Here is a 26,173-nt window from a genome sequence, read left to right on the forward strand (position 1 = left end):
TTGTGAGGGCTTATCTGGACTACAACAGATCCTTGCCCACTGGAGGTTTCCCCTTAAGCACCCCAACATAACCAACCTTAGGATCCTTGGATTCCAGCTTGCCTGCTGTAACCCATTGAAATTTAATTATTTTTCAGTGGATGAGCCATTGGTTTGCATTCACCCTGTGCAAATCAGCTTCCATGTGTCATCCAAAATTAGGGAAGCAAAACCAGGCTGTATCACGTGCTGATATGCATCCACAGGGGAGGGCAAGGAGTCTGAGCGGTAGCTGACAGCCCTGGGTTTGTTGGGCACAGAGCAGAGGATGATGAGGGCTCACGGCCATACAGTTCCTCATCGGGAGCGGATGGGCAGTGCTGAGCTCTGCTCTCTGGGGACAGCAAGCTTGGGTTTTCTCAGCAGAAAACATAGTGTGTGTTTAACACCCCAGAGCTACAGCAGGAGGAGGTCAAATGACTTAGACAAAGTCACAGAAGAAGTCAGAAGAGAAACGAAGAGAGGCCATGGTCCATCTGAGGCCTCCCAGCCCTGTGCATTAACCACAGTCGTCCTTTTCCTTACATCTCATTTTATCCTCTAAATGCTGGAAGCTGTTTAGTGTCTCTTTTTCTTTCTTTTTTTTTCTTTCTTCTTTTTTCTTTCTTTTTTTTTTTTTTTTTTTTCCTGTTCAAATATTTTACTAGCTGCACTGAAAAAAGGCTACAAACAGTGGGGGAGAATCTCTCATGGCCAGAATACAATGAAGCACGTAAGTGCGAGGGATTGCTCTTTACAATGCTTGAATCAAAGATAAACATGAAAAGAGCCACATCCTTAGAGCATAAAACAGAGGAAGGCACCATTCCCGAGGGGAACAGTAATGCCTTTAACAAATAAACCACCAAAAAGGTCATAGCAATGTGGGAAGGGTATTTTTTCATCCTGCAACCTACCTGAATTTCAAATCCTGGCAATTTGCTAGCAAACAGCTCTGGAAAGCAGCATTGAAATGCGGGATGTGCTGCATACAAAACCCATCTTCCAACAACCCCAAAGTGTTCTGTGGTCTTTCACAGACGAAACTTCATGCATCCCTACTGCTGGCTGGAAAGCTTTTGTCCTTAATCCAGTATCAGGCCTGCAATGGGCTGATAGAACGCTCCTGGGCAGTCAGGAATATGGCATGCTCCATGAACTCCTCCTGAGTTGCAGGCTATCATATCTCAGGGAAGAAGGCAAACTCATTCCCAAAACTAAGAGCTTACTCGGATGCCTCCTAAGTGCCTCTGAAGGGCAGATGGGAGCAGCATTTTTGTTTGCTTTAGGAAATAAAACACTTAGAGTACTCAAGATCCCTAAAACAGCAGTGTAGCAGTCACCTCCAGCCCTTGGGTTGGGGTCAAGATGCTCTCCAACAGCTCAGCTCTAGGAGGCCACTGGTGACTGCTGCCAAAGCTATGAGAGGCTGAGGACTTTGCTTCACTTCAGTTTTCCACCCAAGTTATCCAAGCTGGCATGTGTGAAAACATAAGCAAGCATGAATTGCCTATCATGGCACATCTTCAAAACAAACCATTTCCTCTTCTGTCCTCCTGCAAGGAAGAAGTAGAGCATTTCACACAACTCTGATAAACACATGCATCCTCCCCAAATTCAGGAGCATGTATTTGGTCACGGGAGAAAAACTGGTGTCACAGAGGTTAAACCCTAGGGGAGACAGAAGGGGAACATCAGGGATGAAAACATCAGGGCATGCTTGGAGTCCACCACATTTCTTGTCAGCCACCTGAGTGAACTCTTTCAGTGTCCAGGGGAGATGGGGGGCTGCTGAATATTCATCACACCACAAGGAGAGCTGCCCATCACCAGCAGTCCCATAGAAACAGTGACAGGGGCTCTGCCACTCTCTGCTGCAGATGTGGAATTATTCTACAGTTACATCAAGAGTGCAGTTCTGCATCCACCCTGCAGCATGGTCTATGCACTTGGGCTCTGTTGCTGCTATCAGTAATTTTATTCAACAAATAATGAAAATATAGAGGAATCAGATTGGAAGGGAGGGACGGCTGCCAGGACGGATGTTGGGACATGCTGAGCCACAGCAGGCAGTGCAGTCGGTGGGAAGGAAGGTGTTCTTTCAAGGGGAAAAAAAAAAAAGATCAGAGAGGAAGCAATCATGAGAAATAAAAGGGGAAGGAAAAGAAGCAAGGAGCGGCTCCTTTCACTGGTATTCCCCAAGCACCTGGAGGCAACTGAAAAGCTGGGTGGAAGAGGGTGGTGTTGTCTTTCAGTGACGAATCCTTTGAGGGAGAAAATCAAATTGATGTATTTCCCAGGGAGAATAGGAGCCCATCACTGGCACCAGAGGAATTCACTTGTAGGAGGCCTAAGCTAAGAAAGCGCTTTTATATTTTACTCAATTTGAAGACTTATTTTTTTCCAGAGAAAGGGGGGAGATCCCATCGTTGAGTTACATCACTGCTCTCCCTGAATCTCGTGAAAATCTTCTGCTGACATTCGCGAGTGTGGGAATGGGTCGAGGGTATGGCCTGGTCCAGGAGAGCTCCCCTTGCTGAGTACCACCCAGACAGGGTTGGGTTCCCCAGAGGATCCCTGTGCTTTGAGTTTCAGAGAAGGCTCAGCTTGCATGGTTTTCTTTTCTGGGGCAATTTGATGCCTTTTTGTACAGATGGGACCTTTTTGTCTTGCAACTGAGCCAGAGCAGCCTTCATTATTAATGTATTCTTGGCCACTTTGGCACTTTCTCAGAGCTCCATCCTCGTGTTTGCTATGATTTATACTGTTGATATTTCCTCTGATATGTTATGGCCAAGGTGAATTAAGCTCAGGTTTCACCAAGGCATATAACACAGCTACTTTAGACAAGAAGAAGAAAACACCTGTATGTTTTCACCTGCCTCAAACTCCAGCTTTTAAAATACAAGACAGACAGGATAAGGTCAGCTTTAGCAGTCACTGGCACGATTGAAGAACAGCTCAATTTCCACCTGCTGCCAATGGAAAGCTGCTTCTGAACCCCTCTCTTGCAGCACAGATGAGCAACACAACAAAGCTGAACCTGAGTCAATATGTGGCCCAACGGCCCAGGTTCAACATGTGCTCAGGAAGGATTAAAGAGTGCTTTGGTTTCACAGCAGACTGATGTAAGCCTTTGGAAATGGCTGCAGAGATTATCTCAGCCAGGCCACCAGACCACTTGTCCCTTCCACCATGCTTCTTTACCCTCAAGAGAGGTAGAAAGTATCAGTCAGAGAATCAGAGAATCACAGAATGACCTGGGTTGGAGGGGTCCTTAAAAAAAATCATCTAATTTCAATCCCCGTGGGCAGGTTGGCCAACCACTAGATTTAATTTAAAAAAAAAAAAAAAAAAAGAACTATATTCTATATTTATGACAAATTGGTGGCTTTTGTTATCTCTTCTGTGGCTCAATGGGCCAAGCACAGACAACTCTTTTTCCAGGTTAAATCACAAAGCTACTACCACAAAGCTAGTAAGATCAGCTCTCTGCACCCTACAAGTGCTCTGCTGAGTGTTCCTGATGAGAAAAAAAAATGTCCTTTTGCTATTTCCATGTGGATACATCCCACTGGGAGCAGGGAACAACTGGATCAGAAATTTTCAGACTTTGGCTGAAATTCAGTAGCGCTGGAACACAACAGTGGCATAGAATCATAGAAATCATAGAATAATTAAGGGTGAAAAAGTCCAACCATCAACCCATCCCACAATGCTGATCATATCCCTCAGTGCCACATCTCCATGGTTCTGGAACACCTCCAGGGACGGTGACCCCACCACCTCCCTGGGCAGCCTGTGCCACTGCAGCACCACTCTTTTGGAACAAAGTTTTTCTTAGTATCCAATCTGAACATCCCCAGGCACAACTTGAGGACATTCCTCCTCATCCTATCATCAGTGTTTGCAAAGAGCACTGGGGAGCTCAGCCACAGCACACACAGCCACCCACTCTCAAGGATGCGCAGCATTACAAGCAAAGCAGCCCTCAGAAATGCAGCAAAGGGCTGCTGGAGGGCTCCTGTTTGCACTCCTCCAGGCAGCCACGTTCCCAAGCAAGCACAGGGCTCGGGGAGAAGAAAGGATTTTGCACGGTTCATGTGTCAGACACAGCCCAGAAAGGTCAATCGGTTTTGCAGCGGGAGCCAAGGGAGAGGGAAAACTGTAGCTGATTTGGAGGAAAAGGGGGAAGGGGAGAAAGAATCTGTGAGCGCGCCAAGAGCTCTGTAAACAAATTTCTCTGCAACGTTGCAGATGAAAGAGCAGCGCCCGGTGAGCGGGCTCCAGCCCCTGGGCATAAATCAGAAGCCGCTCTCAAACCAAGGAAGTCACACTGGTATGGACAGGAGGAGATCTCCCCCTCCTGCTCTGGACAGTAGCGCTGGGTCCCCAACACGCTTCCCTCATCCAAACAGGCGGCTCACTTGAGTGGCTGTGGTTGGAAGGAGCGGTAGCCCCGATGCTACCCCTGCCTGGTTTAGGGCAAGCATCGAAGCACATTCGCCTGTGGGAGGGAAGGTTTCGCCTCTCACTTCTGCTGCTGCCTCCTGGCCTCGCTGAGCATCCCTGCGTGTCCAGCAGCGCGCAGGCACCCACTCAACCCACGAAGGCAAAGGGCGGCTTTCCTACAAGATGAGCACTGACAACGAGCGCGGCTCGCTGACAGCATGCTGAGCCACGAGCCACTTTTTACACCCTCTTACAATAAATATGAGCTGGAGGGGGGCTGCGCTTTTCCCACTCTCCCGCCAGCAAGGCCTCTCATTGTTTACTCTCCCCCAGCAGTCCAGGCGCTCTTGTTAATGTGCTGTGATTGAGTGCTTTGGAGAGGATGGGTTTGGGGTTAGCTCCCGGCTCCCTTCGGAGAGCTGTTTACTCTTCAGTGATGCCTATGGCCCGCTGAAGACAGCGCTCCTCCACCCCTGCTGGGTCCATCTGCTTTGTCTGCCTGTTTTCCTGCTGCCACCGGCAGGCAGCTGGCCTGCGCGTTTCAGCCAGCGCTGCAAACCCCTGGAGGAAAAAAATAAAATTAACCCCGTCAGGAAGGGGGCTGGGAAGGATGGGGAGGAAGGAGAGAGAGGGGTGGTCACAAAGGACGGGGCCCAGCTGATGGTCACAGTGCTGCTGGCACCATGTTGGGGGTTGGATGGGTTTTTTTGAGTCACCCATCCCATCCCTCAAGAGCCCAGTGCAGCAGCACGGCTCTCCACCGTGACATGGGGCTGCTCTGTTCCCCCCCCATGCTGCAACCCCAGCTGTGTCTCCGTCATTGCCCTGCCAGAATGTTGCACTTTGGTGGCATCCAGCAGTTGCTGGAAATCTGCACGTGGCCTGAGAAATAAGGTTTATGGACAGTCAGGACCACAGCTGGCACATGTGGAATTTTAGTGGAACTTTTGGAATGGGTCCAGAGTATGGAGAACATCTCCTGTGAAGACAGGCTGAGGGAGCTGGAGTTGTTCAGCCCGGAGAAGAGAAGGTTGTTGGGAGACCTGACTGCAGCTTGCCAGTACAGAAGGGAGCTTATGAACAGAAGAGGGACTGACTTTTTATGCAGTCTGACAGTGACGGGACAAGAGGGAACAGTTTTATACTAAAAGAGGGGAGATTTACTTTAGACATTAGGAGGAAATTCATTACTTAGAGTGGTGAGGTGCTGACACAGTCTTCTGTGAGAGCTGTGGATGCCCCATCTCTGGAAGTGCTCAAAGCCAGGTTAGATGGGGCCCTGAGCAGACTGAGCTGGTGGGAGGCAGCCCAACCCATAGCAGAAGCTTGGAAATAGATGATCTTTGATGTCCCTTCCAACTCAAGACATTCTATGACTCTATGATTCTACGTCTGAGGCCACATCCAGAACACAGATTCCCTGACCAATGCCTTCTGAAATCTCTGCATATCCTCCTATAAATCAGACCCTTTGCGATTCAAAGTGTCAATAAAAAATGAAAATGGTAAGTGTGCTAAAGCTCCATCCAGGGCACTGTCCTTGCCCATATCACAGCCACATCTTGGATCCGCTTTGTGTCAATGGGCAGGAATAGCCATTCAGGTGAGATATTAGGAGACATTCCTTCTCAGAAAGAGAGGCGATGCATTGGCACAGCTGCCCAGGGAGGTGGTGGAATCACCATCCGTGGAGGTGTTCACACACTATGGAGATGTGGCACTGAGGAACACAGTTTGTGGGCACGGTGAGGATTGGTTGACAGTTGGACTTGGGGATCTCAGTGGACTTTTCCAACCTTCATGATTCTGTGGTTCTTTGATTCACGTGCTGGGTGCATGCAGGCTGATGCAAGCGCATTGCAACCACACACCCACCATGCAGACACAGCAACTGTATGCATGAAGGTATGCAAGGCCAATGCTTCCCATGCACCTCTACAGCCTTCAGAACTCACGGCGATGAAATTATTCCCATGGTGTTTATCATAGAATCATGGAATCATTAAGATTGGAAAACACCACTAAGATCATCAAGTCCAACCAACAACTCATCACCCTCATGCCCTCTACACCCCCGTGCCCTTCATTTCCTCTGAAGCCTCCAGCTTGGAGCACTGAGAGTGGCTGGGAAGAAGGACATTTCTGCTTTGCCTTTGTCTGCATCTGAGATCTGTAGGCATAAACACGATCTGTGCTCCTTCACACACAGCACTCCTAGATAATGGGAAAAATAAGTGGAACCACGAGTTAGCTACAGTTGTCAAACCAATATTATATGCTGGGGAAAGCAGCAAGTATCGCTAATCTCCAGGGAAGACAGAAAGCCTTTGTGCACACAAGCTCCTGTGGATAAATGGGTGCATAGGATCAAGCATCCCCCAGGGACCTCAGTCTCTGAGCATATTTTCTTCCCCCTCACACCACCCACAAGGCCCATCATCTCATGCCAGCCCTGGAAGAGCAGCGGGTGATCATCAGCAGAGTCTGATGCCTCCATATCCTACGTGTGCACTTCTGCCCACAGCAGCCAAAGCCCACTGCAAAACATGTCCTGTGCCCTCTGCAGTTTGATGAGTGAGCTGCACCTCCTGAGTGGCACTCCGTCTGCATGAGCTGCTCTCTAGGTATGTACTGCTCCTGCTGACATTAAAGGGAGATGCTTTGGTGCCTTCAACAGAAAATAGAACCTCCTCATTTTCTGAGGCCCAATCCAGGCTGTATTTGCAGTGGCCATAGTATCTGTAAATTGTGGATGTTCTGCCTCTGGTCTTGAACTATTAGAGACACTATTTTCTTAGTTCACTTCTTCTCTCTTTTTCCAAATAAATGGCTTTGCTGGTGCCAACTCCATACTGCTGCCCATTAGAAAGAGCTGCAGGAGAGGAATGCTGAAGGTATTCACTTCCCATTCCCAAAGCCTTTTACTCTAGAGAAAAGGGAAGAAAATACCACCTGCTACCTGTTGGCAACTGATTTCCCACCAGGAAAATCTGGTTGTCCAACAATTGGCCTGATAGCCTAGCGAGATGGTTTCCAGCAGCAGTGTGCATGCACTGCACACCCTGCTCACAGCAGCACCAGGCTGCCTGCAGAGGTAGTGACAACAAAAATCCCTGATTTACCCTTAGTCTCTGCTAGCAGGATCCTCTGTGCTCAGGGAGCTCAGCTACACCTGTGTGGAGGGGAACAGAACACCTCAGGAGTGGAGGCACCTCTTCTCAGGTGGGAATCATTCCAGAACAATTGCTATGTTGTGCACGTTAGAACCCAAAAGCCTCATGGTAGCCTATGTTACAATGCTGTTTCACACTCAGAAATGGATTGTGTCGAATTATGATTTTATATTTTTTTATAAGGCAAAGGTTGTGAGGAGACGGACTGGAAGAGGGATAACAGAAGACCTCTGGGTGTTGAAGCTCAGTTTCCTGCCCCTGTTCCTTCTTCTAAGGCACAGCATTGTAAAAAAAGATGCAACCTCTGTCCAAATTTCGGAGACAAGGAAACTGATCTGATTTTGCTCATTTTTTTGGTATTTGGATGAAAGTGAACAAGCTTTTCAGCAGTCTGACAACAGAAGCTTGGCAATGTCACCATGAAGCATGAGAAAAACCATGAGTCAGTTTTTGAAATTGTGAGATTGGCTAAAAAATATAAGACTTTTTTTTTTTTTTTCCTTGTTATTCATGCATCTATTTAGAAACAATACGCATTCTTTGTGTTCAGCTGCGGTTCTCTGAAATGTCAGGGTCTGGGCTTTTAAGGAAATTTATCTTATTCAGCCAGAAGGAATAAGATCTCATCAGTGATTCGTGTGTGATTGCATGCTGCAGAGCTGGGGTTCAGGGTGGGGGAAGTAACACAGGCTTTTATGAGACTTGCTGTCAGTTAAACAAGCTCCTGATCCACACCATGTGGCTAATGGTTGGACTAGATGATCTTAGTGGTCCTTTCCAATCTTAATGATTCTTTGATTCTATTTGTCCACAGCTTGTGTTGGGCAAAGTTATCCCCATGCACACCATGAATTTCCACCAAAGTTTGCCAGGTCTGGGCATTGGGACATACAGAGATGTGTTGTCACAGTAGAGCTCACGAAGATTCCTGCATGGAGATGCTGCTTTTAGGTTTGAGGTCTGCATCTCACCAGTCTCATAAACTTGGTGCTAAAGCCCTTCTGCTGCTTCAGCAGGGCTGAGAGTCCTCACAATAAAATGCAATGTGTTGTGATAAAAATAAAGCCAAAACATTTCTCTGCCCAGGAGCACCTCAATGTAGTTGTGATGTGTGGCAGCCAATGCTTGCCGCAGTCAACAAGGCCCTTCCTCAAAGAAATGGGAACTTTTCCCTAAGTCTTGCAGTAAGCAAAATAAATTTAAAAAATCACTTTGCTCTTTCTATTAAAAACAAAACATAAACTGTGTATGAAGCATTCAGCCATGGAAAGATGTTTATGTGGCTCTTGGGATCCTTTTCTTTTCATCAGAATTCACATGAAAAGCCCTCTCACTGCTTTACATGTCAGCATTAACTCCTCCAAAGCTATAGCATCAGATGTGGGAAACTGCTGACAAAGCCCCCGCTGCTGGCAGACCCTGAGCAGCTGCATGGGGCCAGAGATTGCTTGCTAAAACTGCAGAAATGGACACGAGTGAAGGAGGAAAGAACAACAGCATCATAGAAACATTAAGGATGGAAAAGCCTACTCAAATCACCAAGTCCAATCATCAACCCACCCCACCATGCCCACTGACCACGTCCCTCAGTGCCACATCTCCACAGCTCTGGAGCATCTCCAGGGGACGGTGACCACCTGGGCAGCTGTGCCACTGCATCACCCCTCTTATGGAGAATAAATTTTCCTTCATGTCCAACCTGAACAACAGTCATCGACACGTGAGTGCAGTCAGGAACATGCCATGTGAAAGATAGCTAAAACCTGAAGGTTTTCTGCAAATGTACCTTCACAGGCATTTCTGCTGCTGATTATCCACTGTGCTGGTCTTCCAATAGCATCGAAATTGCAAAGCTAATTGCATTGTAAAAGTAACGGCCTATGAAATTTTTAATGGAGCAGATTGCACTTAGACTTTTTTCCTCTGTGGTTCAATATACTTCAATATCTCTTCCCTCTTGCAGCGTTTGATTCAGGCTTACAGTAGATTTACACAATTGCCTTCCTCAGCACCATGAAGGCTGAGCTGCAGGATGGCACCGGTCCATTTTCCACCTGAACCCAGGCAGCTGAAGCTGGACAATCCAATGTTTTGAGGAGCACCAAAAAATGCATACTCACCCCAAATCACTGATGCACAGATACATGGAACAAACATTTGGCTCCAGTCACTGAGTTTTGGTATCCCTTTGGCATGGTGTAGCACAGGGAATGCATGGTGGCTGGGCTTCTACTGCTCCTCCAGGGAAAATACAACTGAGAAAAGGTAAAAGCAGAAGAAACTGTGGAGCGTGTGTGAAGGATACCAACAAGTCAAAGGCAAAGACAAGGAGCAGTTAAGGTAGGGTGAGGGGAGGTCTTAAAAGTCACATGGAGCACTGATGGGTGGGAGCATACGAATAGCAACCAGTTCTGCACCAAGCACAGCACTCAGAGCTACACAAAGACAATGAACATGGCCAACAGAGGAGAAGGAAAAGAAGGTGGTGATGTATTGGAGCTCTGTGTTTGGGGTGAGGAGAGCCAAGAAGCATGGTGCTCAACAGATGTTTCTTGTAGGATATCAAAATGAAACATCCTCTCAGCTCTTTCATATCAATATCGTGGAATTCCTATTCTCTCTGAGATAACACAGTGGTCCATTTTCCATGTTGCCTCCAGGAATTTCTGGGAGATGAATTCCAGCTCATCTAGCCCTCATATCAGCAGAGAGGCTGTGAGATGCCTACAAACCACAGCTCCACAGGGCTAAATCCCATCAGAAGCGATGGAACCTCCGTGGTGCTGTGTGTCTTATGAGATAAAAAGCACAAAGAGCAAATAGAAGAAATGGGGAAATGCCCACACTCCGAAATTAACCGGCACTCTAAGGTGTATATAATCCACCTCAAAGATGATCAGTTATGGTCTGAACTGAAAAAATCATCGGCAGAGGAAGAACAACCAGTGCTCCCATCGTAGTGCTGCCCACTTTCACAACTGCAGAGAGCATCAATTGTGAAAGCACTGGTGTGAAGCTTGTGCTGCTAGCACACACAAACACATGCATGATTTAGATATATTCTAATAGACAGCTCTGGCCCATGACTTTCCTGCAGTTCAAAATTAAAAGGGAGAGACGAGCCATACACCTCTGGTTAGACTTGGCTGGCTCGGCACAGAGGCAGCCTGCAGTTAATCAGCCTTCTTTTTCCACTAACTGTCACTGCAAACAAAGGAATTAGCAGAAGGTCTGTAGGGAGCATTGAGATAATTTGGCTGGCTGAAGAAAAGAGAAAGAAAAGAAAAGCAAAACAGAATTACTGAGAAATTTACTTGCACTGACCTCTCCATAAATATTTAGATATAATCATCATTACCTCGGAGTAAATTAAGTTATAAACAGTCTCCACAATTGCACATGATGAATGCGTATCGGCATGAGAGAGCACTTTATTGCAAGTTAATGTGGAAACAGAGCACCTCAATCAATCAGGATGCAGAAATGCTGTTGTCTGATGATATCAGCCTATCTCACCCTATTCATATCAAGCACTGCACGCTCACCCACCCGGCCCCCCTACCCTTAGTCTTCTTATATTAGCAAATATGGATCAACCTGTGGTAGACGTAAGTGTATGTACATGGAGGTGGAATAATAAGGGAGAATATGTGTCCTCGAGCATGTTGGTATTATTTACACTAAAGGCACATCTGCAGCAACCAAAGACATGCCCCATGTGCTGAGCACTGCTCAAAAACCCATCCAGGAACCATTTGGATAGGATCCACCTGATGACATGGATGTCCACAACGGGGACTACAGCTGAGCTGACCACCGTCAGCATCTTTCACAGCCAGCAGAGAAAAATCGGCACTTTCTGAGCTGAACTTTCCAGACCTATTTTAGACGTGGAGTGGAAGCAGAGATGAATCATGCCCTGGACTCCTTCAGCTGCCTTGGCTCAATCCCTGCAGTCCGTTCGGGAGCCCTGGGTGACTGCTGCTGAAATCAGCATCTACCCTGCGGATGCCAATTTGATGAGACGAGTCACATCCGCTCCAATCGAGAAGCATAGAAAAAAAAAGACAACTGCATGGCAAGCAAAAGAGAATCATCTCTGAACTGCATTTCTCGACTTTAAACCCACGCAGCCTCCCAGGGCTGATGGTTTTCCCAAGAGGTTTTCAGAGCTCAGCCACTGAGGGGGAAACCAGGTGGGAGACGTGTTGTGGAGGCATGGGCTGCTCACACCTCGCCTACCCTTTCACTTCGGTTTTAGAACTGAGATTTCAGAGCTTTGCCTTTCCTTCCAGCCACTCTGCTCCTGATGGATTTCACCTCTATCTCCTTCCCACCTCAACGTTGGGCAGTTCCATGTACATGGCAGATAAGCTCTGCAATGACACTGCTTGGTAAATCATAGAATCACAGAATGGCTTGAGTTGTAAAGAACCTCAAAGATCATCTAGCTCCAAACTCCTTGCTATGGGCAAAGACTTCAGAAAAAATAATGGGCACAGGAGTTTAGAAGGTATGAGGGTGACTAACTCGTGGTTCCACTTATTTTTCCCATTATCTAGGAGTGCTGTGTGTGAAGGAGCACAGATCGTGTTTATGCCTACAGATCTCAGATGCAGACAAAGGCAAAGCAGAAATGCCCTTCTTCCCAGCCACTCTCAGTGCTCCAAGCTGGAGGCTTCAGAGGAAATGAAGGGCACGGGGGTGTAGAGGGCATGAGGATGATGAGTTGGTGGTTGGACTTGATGATCTTAGTGGTGCTTTCCAATCTTAATGATTCCATGATTCTATGATAAACACCATGGGAATAATTTCATCACCGTGAGTTCTGAAGGCTGTAGAGGTACATGGGAAGCATTGGCATTGCATACCTTCATGCATACAGTTGCTGTGTCTGCATGGTGGGTGCAATGGATGTCCATGCTGCAAAGTATGAAGGAATGTACTACAAATGATGATGGAAGCATTTCTAAAAAAAGGAGCATGATCAGAGATTTTATTATGGCTCATGACTTCAGCAAGATAGTGAACCTTGCAAGAGAAAAAGAGATTTCTAAATGGAGGGCATATATGGGCCTAAATTTCTTAAGGAAGTCCCTGAAATAAGCCTTAATGCTACAGAGAGCTGGGCTTCTGTCAACTCAAGAGATCTGTGCATCATGCTGTGCTTATGTTCTTAGGATAAAATGTCTTTATCTAGTCTGTCACTTCAGGGGTTTTTCTTATGGAGAAAACTTTATTTGAATTTCCCATAAAAAACAAGACCAGTTCATGTGATGCTCAGCTTGAATTTACCACTGGAAAACAACAACAATAGACTCAACAGATGAAAAGTGCCAGACAGAGAAAACAATTAACACACAAACAAAGTGGGCTGTGAAGAGCCTTCTTGCGAGCACATATATATAGCAAGAGGTGAAAGAGAGGCAGTGTTGTACTGATAGTCTTTACCCTGGTGAAATAAAAATATTTCTCTTCCTAGCTTCCTTGGATATAGCCCAAATAGAATAAAGTAAAACTTAGCTGGCATCTGCCTCATTCCCCAAGCTGTGGGACATTTCAAAAAGAGGCATCATGAATGACTTTGCCACTCTTCCTCTGGCCCTACTGCCTTCTTCTAACAGAACCTTATCTTCAGTCAGTGCCATCCCCCAGTGCTACAACACTCACCCTTAATCCAGTAATTACCTCGCCTAGTAAATTATTGCAGTTAAGCCCCTTCCCAGCTGCAGCCCAGGACAGCCTCTGCAGCCAGAGCAGTGGAGCACCAAAGCTCATTTTGTTGACCCGTGTCTCCTCCCACTGAGCCTTGGTCTGAAAGTAAAGAAAGAAATCGCTAAATCTTCAGACACAAGGCAAAGATTTTTACAGATACCAAAAATCCATTGGTGGGCTCAGATCAAGGGCTTTTTAATTGAGTGAGCAACGTTAATTAGTAAATCTACTGACTTCTAAATACCACGAGACCTAGGGCTACAGATTTCCATTGCGAGAGGACAATGCACTTTTCAAGCTCTGGAGAGCATTTTTCCCTTGGCTGTTCTGCCCTTAAATACCAAGAAGTTTTGCAGCTAAGTGTGGAGGCATTTGGATGGGGCAGTGACAATCAGACATCGCTTCTCCTCAGCTGAGGGAAATGCTCAAAGGAGTCTTCAGAGATGTTTGTCTTTGGCAGGCGAAGAAGTATGGAAAAAAAACACAAGGTGTTTCTCGAAAACAGAAAGATCAAAGGTAAAAGCATTTGGGCAGATAAAATGGCTGCAAAGATTATTACTTCTTAACATATAAATTACTCAGATCACTCCCATCTGTCTGCCTCCGCCACCATATGAAAAGGGAGACCAAAGGCTTAGCTCCCAATACATTAAATCCTAATAAATCCACCCGTGTTTTAAGTTGTAATACATGAAACACTTTTCCTGGAAAAACCGTCTGCAGACCAGCAGCAGAGGCTTTACAACATGTTTGTTATGGAATCAGGATAAAAAGCAGGGATCAAACTGCAGCAGCTCAGCAACGAAAGATTGCTGCAAATGTAGAAACTAAAACTGTAGTAACAGGAACTTGAAGACAGGAGGAAGAAGCTTAGCAAAAGGAACGGCCTTGCTGGGACAACACAGCAGAGTTTATGGCCCCAATCTTTATTAGCTGAGGAAGTCAGTGCAGGCTTCTGGGGGGAAAAATAGGAAAAGAAATAAAAAGGAGTTTAAGATCATTTTAATGGTTTGAGGCCAGATTCATAGCAGACCTGAGCTGTGTCTGGGGATCTCACCTCTATTTTTAACATTCCTTTAAGTTTTCCCATGAAATGATGTCCAGGAGGCTGACAAACACCGTATTTCTCCTGCCCTGCCAGCCCCCCGGAGGCACCCAGCAAATCTTCAAACCGTTCTCCTCTTCCACAGGTCCTGACCCAATTTTGGAGCTGTCAGCAGCCCTTTCCCCAGCAGATCACCCAAAATAAGGACTTCAGCCACCGTGTCACAAACATGCACCACCCAGACAGCTGGGAAGAATATTAGGGACAGGTTTTATCACCCAGAGAGAGCTGCAGTGCACCCACCATGCAGGAAGCAAGGTCCAGCTTCCACATTTTGCCCACATCTTTAAGGAAAGGCATAGTATGAGATTCTGGATAGGCACTAATATGATGATGTGGATAGATGGGGGACATATCTCAGCATAAGCCTGGATGATAAAGGGGAGGGCTCATTGTGGCCTTCCAATATATAAAGGGAGCTAATAGGCAGGAAGAAAATCAACATTTTACACAGATAGACAGTGATAGGACAAGGAAGAATGGTTTTAAACTAAAAGAGGGGAGATAGGTGAGATGTCAGGGGACATTTTTCAGTGAGAAGGTGGTGAGGCACTTGCAATGCTGCTTAGAGAAGCTGTGGGTGCCCCATCCCTGCAGGTGCTCAAGGCAGGTTGGATGGTGGGCAGCCTGGTGTAATACCAGATCTGGAGGTTGGTGGCTCTGCCTGTGGCAGGGGTGTTGGAACTTGATGATCCTTGAGGTCCCTCCCAGCCCAAGCCGTTCTATGATTTTATGATGGCAGCCCAAGAATCTTTGATGACCTGAACATCTTTGCATTTCACTTCAAATACCAGAAGCAGAACCAGGAACTTGACAAGATGCTCGCTCATATTTCTGTGCATTGCTTCAGCCCATTACACCACTGGTCCCTGCAAGTCAGCAACTACAGAGTCCAGCAAACAACACGACAGCCGCAGGGTGACACTTGTCCCACATGCAGCTCCTAATGGGCAGAAAGCCATTTCTGGTCGGTGAACACAAGCTCAAAGCAGAGTCAAGATATCCCCAAAGTCATGGGCAGCCTCCAATGGCATGGTGGCTCTTCATCAAGACACAAAGACATTATTTTATCGAAATTCATTTTACAGGTTTTGTTTTTTTTGACAAGAAGAACAAACACTGGCAGAGCAAGAGGTTCTTATGGCATCTTTAGCACAATTTCGAATTAAAACACAGAAGCAGCATTTCCTGTGTCTGCTCGCTGCTTCAAATCATACCTGACATCCTGCATCATGTATGAGACATCTGCACTACACGCTGGTGGAACAAATCTGTCAGCAGAACAAACGTGAGGGGACAAATCCATCCCTGTTGCAACAGCAGCAGCATTACCCCAGGGGAGCGCTTTTGGCCTGCTGGAGTCAAATGGGATTCAGAGCAAGTAGGTCCCTCTATGCAACTTGGAAGACAAATGAATGACTAAAATAGCATTAGTGGGAGTGGGAGCGCCTGTGCAGCGTGCTGAGATACAGTGGCTGAGCAGGGGCTGTGACAGTCACACTGTGTTTGGATGCAAATTACCACCAATCGGTTATGCTCTATACAAATCCGTCCCCCAGTTTGAAAAAAAGGAAAAAAAAAATCTTAAAACCTGTCTTGTGTTATGCCTTCAAGGCAAATTTGCTTTTGTGAGCATGAATAATTCATGCGTGTTCATTTATTATTAATTAATATTCCATGAACATGCATGGTTTATTCACCCAAACAAAGCACTGCACCCCACACGCTTTCCCTACAGCCTGACATCAGCTAATCTCTGCAGTCAGGCTGACCAAGCCATTGGATCAAATTGTTTTTCTCCTCTTTCTCTCCAGAAGGTACCGAGAACTTTTAGACCCTTCTTGCTAGTCACTGACTTTCTCTATTCCCGGGGCTGGGATGTGGCAATTTCACTCTCCTGGGCTTAAACATCAGAGAGAAGTTGAAAATGTGGTTGCAAGAAGGAATCACGATGAGGAGTTGGACTTTCTGTGTGCTGTGCCAGGCGCTTCCATTTTGGGGAGCAATGCAAGGCTCCCCACCAAGAGTTGCTCCCCAGTTGTTGGGGAAACCTATGCAGTATTCTCAAATGCATTGACTGCAGCCTCTGTCCATGCCACAGATGGACATATTTTGCTTCTCAGTGTGCATTCTTGGAAGAGCCCACATTCAGTGGTTTAGCTCCCACTCCTGGATCTGCCCTCAGCACATGAGCAATGCCTGCACAGCCAGCAAAAATCACAACCTGTTTTCATAGGCCGGACCTGCCTCTCACACTCTCATGCAAGGTGGTCTGTTGTGATAGGACACAGGGAAATGATTTCAAACTAAAAGAAGGGAGATTTAGACTGGATATAAGGAGGACATATAAGGAGGGTGGCGAGACATTGGCACAGGTTGCCTAGAGAGGGGGTGGGTGTCCCGTCCCTGGAGACACTCCAGGTCAGTTTGGATGAGGCTCTGAGCACCTGATGGAGCTATAAGTGTCCATTTTCGTAGCAGGGGTGTTGGACCAGATGACAGGCCTCTTCCTACCCCACACAAGTTGCTGTTCTGCTTTTGAATCTTTAACTGGAAGGAGCAGCCTCATCACAGGGCAATCCTGGATGCTCTGTTCATGTCTTGGGTATCCAAAAACCCACCTTGCTTGCATCCTCTGTGCTACAGATGTAGAGATGCAAGACCAAGAGCTAGATTTTCTTTGTTTGGGCTGAAACATTGCCATCTCTTTATATGGTCATAAATGAGTCCTGATTTCAAGCACAGGAATGCTGAGAGGAGATAGTAGAAAGCTTCCTGTGTGCTAGACACTGGAACAGCTTCAAATCAAGGGTGAGCTGAAGAAAACATAGGAGACACGGTTTTGGCATTCAGTCAGGGCTGAAGTACAGCACACAGGTGGAAAGGAAAGAGTCATAGAATAACCCAAGTTAACCTTGAAGGGAGCATATAAAGAGGAAGGGGAACAGCTGTTTATGAGGGTGGATAGTGATAAGACAAGGGGGAATGGTATTAAACTGACACAGGGGAGGTTTAGGTTAGCTATTAGGAGGAAGTTTTCACACAGAGGGTGGTGACTGGAACAGGCACTGGAACAGGTTGCCCAAGGAGGTTGTGGATGCCCCATCCCTGGAGGCATTCAAGGGCAGGCTGGATGTGGCTCTGGGCAGCCTGGTCTGCTGGTTGGCAACTCTGCACATAGCAGGGGGGGTGAAACTGGATGAGCATTGTGGTCCTTTTCAACCCAGGCCATTCTACGATGACTCTGTGATTGAGTTAGAAGGAACCCATAGCGATCAGTGAGTCCAACCTATGCAGGACCATCCAAAAATCAGACCATATGACTAGGAGTGTTGTCCAAACCTTCATTGGGTTCCCACGGCTCAGGGTGGTGCCCTGGGTAGCTCAATGCCTTCTGGCACAGAGCCTTTCCCTGTTATCCAACCTGAGCATTCCTTACATAAGCTGTTCCCACAGCTCTCAGCCCAATGGGGTCCCACTTTGGTACTCCACAGGTGCATATGGAGGAAGAGAGAATGAAAGATGACAATGATCTGTGTAGTATGAATGCTGAGTGCCAATCACAGGTATAGAACCAGATATCCTTATCTTGGAGAGCCAGCAGAGGGATGGGAGATGGTCTCCAGAGTGGACGTGAATTGCTCTGTTTCTCTTGTTTCTCTGTAATGGCTTAAACCAAAAGCCCGGGTCCAAATTCCCCCAGCCACCACATGTTTCACAACAAAACCTGGGCACCCTCCCATTGCTTGAAATTGTTTTACAAATAGAGACAAGTTCTGTAATGCTGAGAGTTACAGACAATTTAACATGCAGGGGCTGCTCTGGGAAAACTTAAAATTGTCATAATTCATCCTCCCCTTCCCCCGGTCCAGAAATGAAAGATTAAACCTTGGAAGATTTATTAAACTGACATTTTAATAGAATTTTTAGACTTTCCCTGTTAATAGTTTAAATATAATTGAATTCTATGAAAGGGAGGAATATGGGATAGAGTCGGTGTCCCCCAACAACAGGAGCATTTAAAACACTGGGGTATATAGCTAATGCATAATTTAGTCTTATTTGCATGGCCCTTAGAACTGGGAGTAAGGAAAACACAAATCTAATTAACTGAGTGAAAGAAATGCCTCCACCAGCAAACTCCATCACAAGCTCCACTACCACACACCCACCCTCCCCAAGTCACAAACACGAAACAGATGGCAAGAAGGAGAAAAAAATAAAAGACATCACACGTCAGCTCTTGGAGAGGAACAGGGGGGAGAAGAGAGAGAAAGCAGAAGGGACAGGATGGATTCTGTACTACTTGACGATGCAGCAATTAACTTGCTGAGGGTGGAATAATTCTTGTGGTGCCTCTCCTGTCGGAGCTCTCCCAACTTAGCAAAGGAGATGTATTGCATGCAGTGGAGAGCAAACCAGTTTTCATAAATCCCAGCAGGACTCAGTTTCACTTTATGAGATTCATGTGAAAAATTGAAAATTCAGGTTTTTCCAAATGCATCTGTAATCAGCAGCCTGAGCTCTGCGGGTCCCCGGAGGTAACTGATCGCAGACAGCACAAAGTAGGGTTTCACAATCTCACTCAGCTTCTACACTGCATTTTTAAAGGTTAGACATTAATTCCTGATCAATACGAGGAGCAGCAGGCTATCCCCTACCCCCACTCTCAGAACTGTCTTACATGATTAACTAAGACATGGCTTTGTCCTAGAATTACTTCAGATCACAACTTGGGGCTGTCAGATGCAAAGTCCCTCCAGATGCCCCTCCAGTACCTTCTTCCCTGTGCAGAAATAAGTCCACCATGTCCAAATTCTGACATTTACATTGTGTTATAGCCTCATGCTGTTTTTCCCCTCCAATTAGTAATGTCACTAAAGAAGGACTGCTGCACATGAGAAGCCTCGATGGCAGCACCAAGGAACATGTGCTACGACAGTACTGCTGAGTACCTATCACTCAGTTTGGAGATACTGAGTGCACTGAGATTCCCAATAAGGTCAACAAGCTCCAGCATGGTGCTCTCCCACCCTCACAGGACTGAATCCACGCTCTGAATGGGGCTCAGATCATCACCTTGCAGCCTTTGAAAGTTGCCACTGCTCAATGACCTACACTGCAAAGTCAGCCTCCATATATCTTGCTTCAGACATGAGCATGGATCATATGTTGTGCTCCCACCTTGCTCCAGCACCCAGCAGAGCATCCCCACAGCAGAGCTGCAAGGAGTTGAATCATATGGATCACTCCCTGTGTCCATTTCAGCTAACAGTTGGACCAAACAACACAATCACAGAATTGTAAGAGGTTGGAAGGGTCCTCTGGAGATCATCTATACCAACTCCCAGCTGAAGCAGGTTCCCCACAGTAGGTCACACATGAGGCTTTCTGCTTCAGTCCCCATGATGCATACACATGCATGCACATCCATAGACACAGATTTTACATTTTGCAGTCTAAAGGAAAAGCCCGAATTTGAAGCTTCCCCATGTCTAACAGGTCTGGTTGGATGATGCAGAAACAAGTCATTCAAAATGATTCTTCATGCTTGAGTATCCCTCCTTTAACACTGTTTTTGTTGGGTTCCTCTGTGCCATTGCCATTACAAATTTCATTGACATCCAGACAACTCCCCAGACAGCTCTAAAAACAAACTGGGTGTGTTCCAACCATCAAGATTTCCAGCAGAGTTAAAAAAAAACACAACAGGACCCTCAACAGACTTTAGGGGTCAAAATCTTTCCAGTTTCCTCCAAAGATGCATACTCAGCTGCTGCTTGCTTTCCATTCATAAAATCATAGAATGGATTAGGTTGGAGGGAACCTCAAAGACCATCCAGTTCCAAACCCCTGTCATGGGCAGAGCTGCACCCCACCAGCTCAGGCTGCCCAGGGCCCCATCCAACCTGGCCTTGAGTACCTCTAGGGATGGGGCACCCAAAAAGTTCTCTGGGCAGCCTGTTCCTGTGATAGGTGATGGCTGCTCTTATTGTGAAGATCTAATGCAGTTTGACATGGTTTAGGTTGACAGAGAGAAGGAGACAAGCTGGTCAATCAATCAGATTTAGGAGTGTTGGCTATGCTGTTTGCTCCCCTACTATTTTTTCCCCTGTGGTAACACTCCTGAGTCTTTGAAGGCTTCAGCTGCTAACTGGAGGAGAGTCCTGGACCATAGGCAGCATTCTGGAGAGGTTTTGGAAACAATTAGGCAGATACATTAGCATGCTCTCGTGGTCTCATACTTTAACTGGCTCTTTTCGGGGCTCATTTATTCCACTAAAATCAAACACAAGAATTCCCCCCAAGGAATCCTTGTCAGATATGAAGTGTCTGGCCTACATGACACACTCTTTTCAGGTACTGCAACAGGTACAGGAAGGCTGACAATGTTTTTTAGTGTTGTATCAATTCATTATCAAAGGGAAATCAATGAATATCCACTTCTACTGAGTTAGAGTCTCCTGACGGTTAACAAGTGTGAATAAAATGTTACTCAAATTAGTGGCTGAGAACGGAATGCCAGAACGAAACTTGAATATGAAGCAGGTCATTAATATGACACATTTTAACATCTTTTGATTGTGTGTAACACCATGTTTATAAGGAAAATAACTGTTAAGATTCACTGAAAAGAACATAATCACAGAATATCCTGAGTTGGAAGCAGCCCGTAAGGATCACTGAGTTCAACTCCTGGCTCCACAGAGGACCACCCAAAAATCAGACCATGTATCTGAGAAAGCTGTCCGAACGTTTCTTGAACTCCAGCAGCTCAGGGCTGTGCCTGCTGCCCTGGGGACGCTCTTCATGTCCCTGATATGCAACCTGAAGACACACCTGCATTCCCGCATGCACCCTTCTGAGCTCCTCGCCTCTCTCCATGTTCAAAACCAGAATGATTCTGGAAAAGCAAGCAGGCCCCTACTCCTGTTTAGGAAATGGTATTTGTAGCCTAAATTTCTATTTGTTCACCTGTTCAGCACAGCTATGTGTGTACCTCACTGACTGCACAGAGATTCTCATAAAATATGAATACTTCTTCCACATACAGCTGTTTCTTAACTCGCATTTACAGTATGAACATTATTGGTTTCTATTATTATTTGTAAGTCTACAGTGTGAGAAGCCCATCTCTAATGCTTATGAAGTGGCAGCTTCTCTTGCCAAGAGCAGACAGACAAGAGGACACTGCAGGATGAAGTGGAACAAACACCAAGAGACATGTAAACCAGACAAACGAGATTTTCTGTGAGCTGTGCAGGCAGCCTAAGTGTTTAAAAACAACTTTAAATTGGGATTGAATTCATGTTTTGCAGGCTTGGCAGTGTAAGGTACAGTTAGCATCTTATCCTGGTGGCGGAACACTGTCTGGTTTCCTTCTCATGGGGTTAGGGATTTTTTTAGGTTGAAGAGCAAGTGATGAGAGCCAGCAGGTAAAACAGGAAAAACGCAGTTTCTTTGAAGGCAATCTCTGGTATTCACAGAAGTCCCCAAAGGGTCCCCAATACATCACACGAAAGGAGTGGCAAGTTGATAGTTGAAGGGAATGCCGGCCTTTAAAAATGAAAAATGATCACTGTGACACAAAAACAGTGTCAGAGGAACAGAAATGTTTCTTTGTGAGAAGCAGGCGTTTGGATACACAGAGGTACCCACATCCTGCAAATCCCCTGCGGCAGCTCAAGCCCCCCCAGGAGGGGTAGGGCTGGGTAGGAAATGGTTATCATTTCAGGACATTTCAAAAGCTGGTTCTGCAAAGCTCTAACCTCATGGTCTTGCAGACATTCAGTGGGGACAGAGAACAAGGAAGAAGAGGAGAGAAAGGAACGAAAGCTCTTTTCTACCTTCTCCCTGCTCAATGGTTATTGAGATACCCATATGATGTGAGAAAGGTGCAAGAGGAGAAGAGCAATTGATCTACTGTAAGCATGCAGAAAAGTGCGTTTCAATCTACAGTTGTGATGCAGCTTCAGTTTCTCTTTTCTGAGGTGACCACTCAACTCATCCCCGCTTCAGGTATTTTAGGTAGGGATATTTCTCCCTGGCCAGAAATTCCACCACCCAACATAGTTTCCACAAACTTCTACCATCTTTCCATACATTTCTACACAAGCTCTGAACAAAACAACCCAGGAGCTCTCATCCAAGAGAGGATCCTTCCTTAGGAGAAAATAAAAAGGGCATTGTTCTCCTATCATTCACATCCATCAGTTATGAAAAGGAAAAAGAAAAGCAAATCAAGTCTCTTGTCAACAAACAATAAAAGCTGGCACAAGAGGCTCATCCAAGCCATAGTCTAGATGTTTGGTCAGAATATGAGGAAAGCAAAACACAACAATCATTTCAACTTAAGGCACGTATCCAAGGAAGCACAAATAGGGTGAGCTCTGCAAAAGAAGGCAGGGATGTGGTTCTTCCAAAAAAGCAGGATGACAGGAACACTCGATAAAGTTTAAAGGAAGAGAAAGTAAAAAAAAAAAAAGGCTTTTTGGTGTTTTCCCATCCAGGCTCTGTGCAGGGTCTACCCTTGCCTCTTAGGAGTGATACCCCAATCACTGCCTGATGTAGGAGTTTTGGTTGAATATCTCACAGCTGAAAAGACATGTCAAAGCCTTCTTATCTCACTCGGGTCAGGATCACAAAATACACCCCAAACAGCATATTTAGGTAAACCAGAGCAACCCAGAGGGCAGAAGAATAGTGATGTAAGTACTCAAGTTGTAGAGTTCTCCAAACAGAGAAGGAATCAGGTTGTAGAGATTTCCCTCAGGTACTGGGGTAGTAATTTCAAACCCCTCATTCCAGATCACACCTTCTTCTATAAACAAGAGGCAAAAGAAGACATCAACAAAGCTTTTCCATCTAAGGCACATCGCAATCCAAGTTGGAAAAAGGAGTAAGTCATGGTGAGGTAACAAAACCTGGAATTAATGCAGCTTAACTGTGCCTCAGGGATTGGAGGTGCCTAGAGATAGGGCTACAAACCACGAGTCACCTAATGCCTTGGAAGAGAACCCAAACTCAAATATTTCTCATTCATTGTCTGTCAGCAGTCAGCTCAGCAGCTTCATCCCCAGCCTGCAAACCACAGCGGTGGCCCTTCTACACTTATTTTCCCATCACAATTAACCACCTCTGATTAGTTCAATTACAGGGTGCTAGCAATTATTCACTGATGGGCCTCCTCAGTCTTTAATGGCTTTTCCCACAAGATCAAACAGGTAAAGGCCAAAAGAAGAAAGCAGAAAAACTAAACATTTGGGAGATGGGGAGAAAAAAAAAAAGAGAGAGAGAAATCCCTGAACAGATTCTGGTCCTCTGAGACTCAGAGTAGAAAACAGCCCAGCTATTTACTATGCCTATTTCCAGCATACATGGAAATTTCCCATCCAGCCCTTTTTCCTGCAGAATTTTGTGATTGGAAATGCTTCCACAGTACCAACACAAGACAAGATGCATTTGTACATTCTTGTTTCAACGCTGCCATGCCTCTTATTTGAGCAAAACCCAAAACATTAAATCAAGACTGGGAAATTCTGTGCAGAGGGTGAATTTTGGAGCCTAGGCCTCCAAGTGGAAGGATTATCTTTGCAGCTGGATGAAGACCTCCAACAATGGGAGGGATTAGGAGATGCTAAAAAGGGACAGCTTTAACTGATGAAGAACACACTTCTTTTGTGGATCTCAGAAACAAAATCCTTAGGAGGATGCTGTACATACTGTAATGGACACTTATGTTTTCTGTTTCAGATCCTGCTAACAAAATGGAATAGAAAATAAAGTGTTAAAGATGTTCATATAAATGATCTTGATATGCACAAAAATTCTACAGTATATGGAGAAAAAAAGTACATAGCAGCATATTCAATACTTCAAGCATTCTGCTCCTATCACTATTTAACTTTATGGAATTTTCCCGAAGAGAAGAGTGTCCAAATAACACCTTGATTTGCAGATGTGTCTTTTTATACCTCTAGTGGGGTTTTCAGATGGCTGTTGAGATCAGCTGAGGTGTGAGCAGCATCTTTACCTCTGACTTGAGTCAGTCTTCTCAGAACACACTTGTCCATGGGAGCCATGAACAAAACAGTTTCATCTTTGTGATGCAGGATTTTATTTTCCAAGGGAACCACGTCCAGCACTGTGCCACTTGTGACAAGGAAGGTTGGACATGGGATGGGTTTCTTAAGGAGATGGGCATAAAACGTGGTCCCCTTTGGACAAGATGCCTGAGCATGGCCCTTGTCCTTGGGGATGGATGTCACACTTGGGTATCTGTGTGGGGAGCAATGATTGCCACTCAAAGCCAACAAATGCAAACAGGATCATCCACATGCCACAGACAGGAGAAACACCAGTTCCAACTTTAGTGCTCTAACTGCATTCCCTGCTTGAAAGGATGGCGAGTGGTCAGAAGAGCTCACACCTGGAAAACAGCATCACTCAGCCCCTTGTGCTCCTTGAGAAAAAACAATGGAAAGGGAGAGGGTACAGCTCAAGCTAAATTGTCCCATAAAACATTTTACTACAACGCACCGATTAACATTTGACTCTGCAGTAGAACCTGAACAATGCTAAGGGTTGAAAAATGCCTGTCTGAAAAGGCGATGCTAAACAAAGCAGTCACACAAAGAGCTCTTGCAGAGGCAGAGGGGCCCCTATACAGCCCCAGCACCCAGCCCATGGCTGCTTTCATGTTCATGCTAGCTACCCATGCTGAAAAAGCACAGGAAAGGTGTTTCATTTCAAAGTAAAATCTTTCTGTAGGAAGTGAGCACTGCAGAAAAGTGGGGTATGTGATGGTGTTCTGTTCCTACAGGAATGATGAGAGCCCTTTGCTCTTGTAAATCAGAGAATTCCTGACATCTTGCTTCTGCTTCAAAGCTCTGTCCACCCATGCATGAACCCAGGGGATCCCTCCTGTCGTGATCACATGGGGAACAACATGGGGACCAGGGAAGCGGCCAGGCAGGCACATCCCAGCACTCAGCCAGTCGCTATCTCTGCATTTCTGTACGTACACTCAACTTCGGAATCACAGAATGGTTGAGATCAGAAGTCAGCTCTGGGTCCATCTCTCTAACCTCTGCTCCAATGGGGTCATTCGGAGCAAGGTGCCCAGACCTACGTCCAGGCAGACCCACATCTTTGGAAATCTCCAAGGAGCAAACTCCACCACCTCTTCAGGCAGCTTAAAGCATTTACATAACTTACGCTGTACTTACATAACCTTCCAAACTTTTCTGCTTGCTGTTCATGATCACAACTGCCAGAGCCTCTCCTTCTGAAAAGGTTTAGATGGGCCTCAAGAGCAACAACATATAGTTGATCCCTGCTTCCAACATTTGAGGAACTAGGAAAATACTAGGAAAAACTTATTCTTTGAAAGAGCTGCACTGCACTGGCACAGGGAGGTGGTATTACTGTCCCTGTGAAGCTTTGTGTCTTTGAGAAGCATGGAGATGTGGCACTGAGGGACGTGGTTAGTGGGCATGGTGGGGATGGGCTGGTGGTTGGACTTGGTGATCTTAGTTCCAACCTTAAAGGTTTTGTGATTCTAGGTGCTGACGTGCTGCCATCTCACTCACCTTCTGAAGTACAGCAGGTTCAGGTGTGCCCAGCTCAAAGAACAGGGCTGACATCCAGGAGCAGAAAGCCATGGCTTGAGGAAGATGGGAACAGGAATTTCTTAGAGTGGCTGCCATTG

General features: G+C 46.0%; 1 long non-coding RNA gene across 1 annotated transcript; it reads right to left on the reverse strand.

The window, feature by feature from the left end:
- Nucleotides 1-26,044, reverse strand: LOC128085566 (uncharacterized). The gene is made up of 2 exons (XR_008209014.1): nt 9,764-26,044; nt 1-5,031 (listed from the first exon to the last, which is right to left on the reverse strand). It is a non-coding gene; the product is annotated as an uncharacterized LOC128085566 (long non-coding RNA).
- Nucleotides 26,045-26,173: the final 129 nt, after the last annotated feature.

The sequence above is a fragment of the Tympanuchus pallidicinctus genome, unplaced genomic scaffold (genome assembly GCF_026119805.1).
Source record: "Tympanuchus pallidicinctus isolate F22 unplaced genomic scaffold, pur_lepc_1.0 scaffold3, whole genome shotgun sequence".
In the NCBI taxonomy this organism is placed as follows: Eukaryota; Metazoa; Chordata; class Aves; order Galliformes; family Phasianidae; genus Tympanuchus; species Tympanuchus pallidicinctus.